Source organism: Grammomys surdaster, unplaced genomic scaffold (genome assembly GCF_004785775.1).
Source record: "Grammomys surdaster isolate TR1022 unplaced genomic scaffold, NIH_TR_1.0 264, whole genome shotgun sequence".
Lineage (NCBI taxonomy): Eukaryota > Metazoa > Chordata > Mammalia > Rodentia > Muridae > Grammomys > Grammomys surdaster.
In genome coordinates this window covers 1772809-1777379 of record NW_021604705.1, presented here as the reverse complement: position 1 = coordinate 1777379, position 4571 = coordinate 1772809, and positions in this window count along the sequence as shown.

The following is a 4571-nucleotide window of genomic DNA, read 5'->3' as shown; positions in this document are numbered from 1 at the left end:
AGGAAGAAAGGAGGGAAGGAAGGAAGGAAGAAGGGAAGGAAGGAAAGAAACAGCAGCAACAACACCAACAAGAAGGCAAGGTGAATTAAAGAGAAACTAATTGACACTGCTTACCTCAGATATCATAGTGAATCTGAAAAATCAATTTGTCTGGTTTCAGAGTTTACACTATGTCCTATAACTATCCCTGGGACTTAATAATTCTTCTTGTCCTAAAAGAACTTTGTTTTTGGGGAGGGCGGGTGGTCGGAGAAACCGGGTAGTTTGATTGATGAGCATCAGAAGATTCCAATGGTTAGGTTCATGGGCGCTTCTCCTCGGACCTTGTGGGGACAAACTTCTCCTGCAGTTTTTTCCACATGCTCTTACCTCTTGAAACTCTTCCAAAGTGTCCGCGGACAGGATCAGCTTGTACTCTTGCACGGACAGGTCACTGAAGCTGGTGTCTCTGGGGCTAGAGTACTTGAGCTTGTAGCAGTTTGAAAGCACCAGTGCTAAGCTCTCGTAATCTGACTCCAAGCCCTTCGGCAGTCTGGGTATTCTCTCCCTCTGCCTGTGTTATCTGCTTCTGCAGGTAAGCACCCAAGTCCCACCTGACTGGTCTCGTCCACAGAACTTAAGGAAACACCAGTTGCCAAGAACAGCCTTCTTGGGCCCAGCTTCCCTAAGAGACTTCTAATTGCCAATGTCTGCTACAATGGCTGGCCTCTTGCCGTCTTGGAGAAGCCATCCAGTGCCTTAGAGCTCCTGTATAAATAGCTGAAGGGTTGGGTGGATTAATTCTGAACTTTGATTTAACACAGAATTCCCTTATCAGATTTTGCTCAAATCACTCAGTCTGTCAGGTGGTAGTAGCCGACCAGCCATAAGTCTTTCCCTGTTTATGCACAATTGTAGATCCTTAACTGAACAGTGGACCCTGGTCAGCATGGCTTGTATTATCCTTGGGGAGTTAGCAGACATAACCCAATCAGAGTCTTGAAAAGTATTTGCTGAGTAAGTTTTTGTTTTTTTCTTTTGGATTCTGGGAGTCTAAGCCAGCTGTACACAACCTGCAGATTGTGACCCCTTTGCGGGGGTGGGGGGTGGGGAGTGTCATATATCAGATATCCTGCATATCATATATTCACCTTATGATTCATAACAGCAGTGAAATTATGGTTATCAAGTAGCGACAGAATCTAGCATTATGGTTAGGGGTCACTATAGCATGAGGAACTGTATTGAAGAATCAGACGATTAGAAAGGCTGAGAGCCACTGATCTAAGATGAGAGATGACATCAAGGTGACTATTTCTCATTAAAATACCCCAGGCCAATCATTATATTTGGCTAGTGAAGAGCAATTAGACCTTCCCAAGTTCCCAACTGAAAGTAGAAATCTCCAGAACAGGCCCAGACAGAAGTACCTGGATGGCTCACAGAAGCCTGAGAGAGCATGTTTGTTTTTAGTCACTAAGTGTTTGTTACACAACAAAACCTAAAACACTTGCTTAATGTTCCTAATTGGCTGTCTCCCTTCCTTGTATTCCTTCCTAGTCTATTATTGGAGTTTCCTGAACCTCTCCATTAATATTTATTTAAACTCTTACCCAGGAGCTATTTCTTCAGTTAAAACATACCAATCGTAGGTTGTTAAGAGACTAAATAAGCAGAGAAAAACCAACCTGGCATCCACTGAACTAGACTACCACGATTAGTATGTCTAACCTCACTGGCTGGAATGCTCTCCCAATTGCCTCAGGTTCGAGTGCAAAGCATAGGCTTTGCTTTCCCCACGGTGACAGTAAGTTTTTAGGTCTCTGGAAATGTGTCTCCCTTTCAGTTGAAGTGCCCCTGATCTGATCACATTCCTCTCTGCAACAAATGAGACAGAAACGGAGACTAAGCCCACGAAACTCATTTCTGCTTTAATCAATTTATGCTTGATGTGATTTGAATGAGAAGGAGTTCATAAGCTTAGCAGTGGCTTTATGAGTCAACGACTCAATTTCCTTTAGATTTTCCCCTAGGTAGCAAAAATAGATAACATAGGCTGTATTACAGCAGGGTTAGGAGAGATCCATAAATTTACCAAGTAAAACTGAAAAAAAAGAGAGTAGTTTTTGGTATTATCGTGAGATGAAGGAAATAAATTGAGGAATAGTCAACGTTGTGACAGGGAGAAATAAAAGTTGTTATATTTTTGGTTATGTGTACCCTTAAATTTTAAGCCTTTATAAATAATTATTTGATAGGAATAAGATTTTAAATGTGAAATGTCTTCCAAATTTTTATTCATGAACCACCTGTGATGTTGTTGCATAAATATAGTTGCACCAGTCTTAAAATAGTTATTACCATATACCAGAAATTAATACAACAATTAATTTACTCAAAAACATAACCTGTGTGTGCCACCTCAGAAGGCACCACTAGCTTTCTCCTAGACTTTCTTGTATACTCATCGGCATCCTTCTGTAAAGAACGCTCACATTTGCTCCAAGTATGTTTTTTGGACAATTAATATTACTTTGGTTCTCCCTTACAGCTCTCTGACACTGCTTCATTGTAAAGGAGTTATTTATTATCATGTCAAGGTGGCAAGACAGGACCATATCTTTGAGAAGTATCACTCAAATTATTCTCTGTCATGGTGTAAATACATGCTTTTCTCTTCAGTCGTCTGCACATAAAGGCCATACTCTTTAGCATATAGTGCTGAAATACATAGCATTTTTATTAAATGGTGATATGCATTCATTATGGATGATTTTGGAGTACAGGTATAAATATACTCAAACAAAAACGAAATATAATTCAAATACTCAAGGGCAACCTAATAGCATTCATTATATTACCCTCTGGACTTCTTTTGAGTACAAATACATATTTACTTAAAATAAATTTGCATTGTGATATATTAAAAGTAGTATGCATTTTAAATTGAAGACTATACTATAATTGCTTTCCAACCTCCTAAATATTTTCACATCACATTAATGGCTCCATTGTACCTCTTTGTAAGCTTGTTCACAGCTGGTTCTACTCAGCCCCTATTGTGAGACATTGACATCATCTCCAGTTTTTCATGACTATAATTACATGCAAACCTAACATTCTTCTAACGGAATATGTTTGCACATCTATGATTAGTGTCTTTACCGGAATTCCAGTATTAAAACTGCTCTGTTGGAAAGCAGTATCTTTTAAAGTCTTTTGATATATATTTTTTTCATCAGATATTATAATCATTTTTTATTCTTTAAGAATGCATCTTTCATGTTTTTGTTGCTTTGTGAAACAATTCAACTTGTACGATCCTCAAACTAGTTGGAATACACATCTATCTATCTACCTGCCTTTGCATTGATCTGTTCAAAAGTACTTGAGAACCCAGTGGGGTGGGTAGGCTTGACAGGAGAAGCATGTGGTCTTGTGGGGCATGGGTGCCTCTATTGTATCCTAGCCATATTTGTTTAGAGAACATATTGTTAGAGACCAGTCCACCATTGCTGTTGTAAATCCAAATGACAGTTGAACAACTGTCTTGGTAGATTATGTTGCTAACAAGTGGGCTTTGAAGGTTGGAAAACTCACAGACAAAACTTAATGTGTGAAAAGTTGCCTTTCCCTTCGATCCTAAGGGAAACTAGTTTGTAGGTGGGGTGAGATTAGGGAAGGAGACAGATCCAAACCCTCCCTCACCCCATATTGTAGTTTTAAGGGAATACATTTGGTGAAGCTGTATAGAATTTTTTGGAAAAATAGACTGTTAGACAGACCACTGACAAGCAGACAGGGAAAGGAGGCTCTGGGTAGATTAATGTACTTTTCAGTTAGCCATTTAAGATGGCTGACTAAGTGCTGTTTCTCTCTCTCCCAGACAAAGACTTGGGCTCCTTCCTTGAGTCTGTCTCCTGGTTCTCTGTCTCTGTCTCTGTCTCTGTCTCTGTCTCTGTCTCTCCCTCTCCCTCTCCCTCTCCCTCTCCCTCTCCCTCTCCCTCTCTCTCTCTCTCTCTCTCTCTGTCCATCTCTGTCTCTCTCTCTCTGCTTTGTATCTATCTTCTCTGTGTCTGTCTGTCTGTCTGTCTGTCTACATATGTGTATGTATATACAATTCTTCATTGAAACTTAACTGAGTGTTAAGACTTACCTTTCCATGCTTTTTAAAATTTTCTAATTGGTGGAAAAAAACAATCCATTTTTGCAACCTTAGATAAACTCATCACAACACTATCAAAACCATTTAACAATGGAAAGAGACATGTAGAAAAAAAAAACCCTGCCAGGCGGTGGTGGTACACTCCTTTAATCCCAGCACTTGGGAGGCAGAGGCAGGCGGATTTCTGAGTTCGAGGCCAGCCTGGTCTACAGAGTGAGTTCCAGGACAGCCAGGGTTACACAGAGAAACTCTGTCTAGAAAAACTAAAAAAAAAAAAAGAAAAAAGAAAAAAAACCCTACACTGTCAGTGTGCATGTTTCAAGACAACGAATCAGTCTGTCTTCTTTGACCCCTGCCCGAGTCTACCCTTCTTCTGCACCCAAGCTCAGGATGTCCCTTATTACTCCTGAGTGTTGTGCTGGTCTAG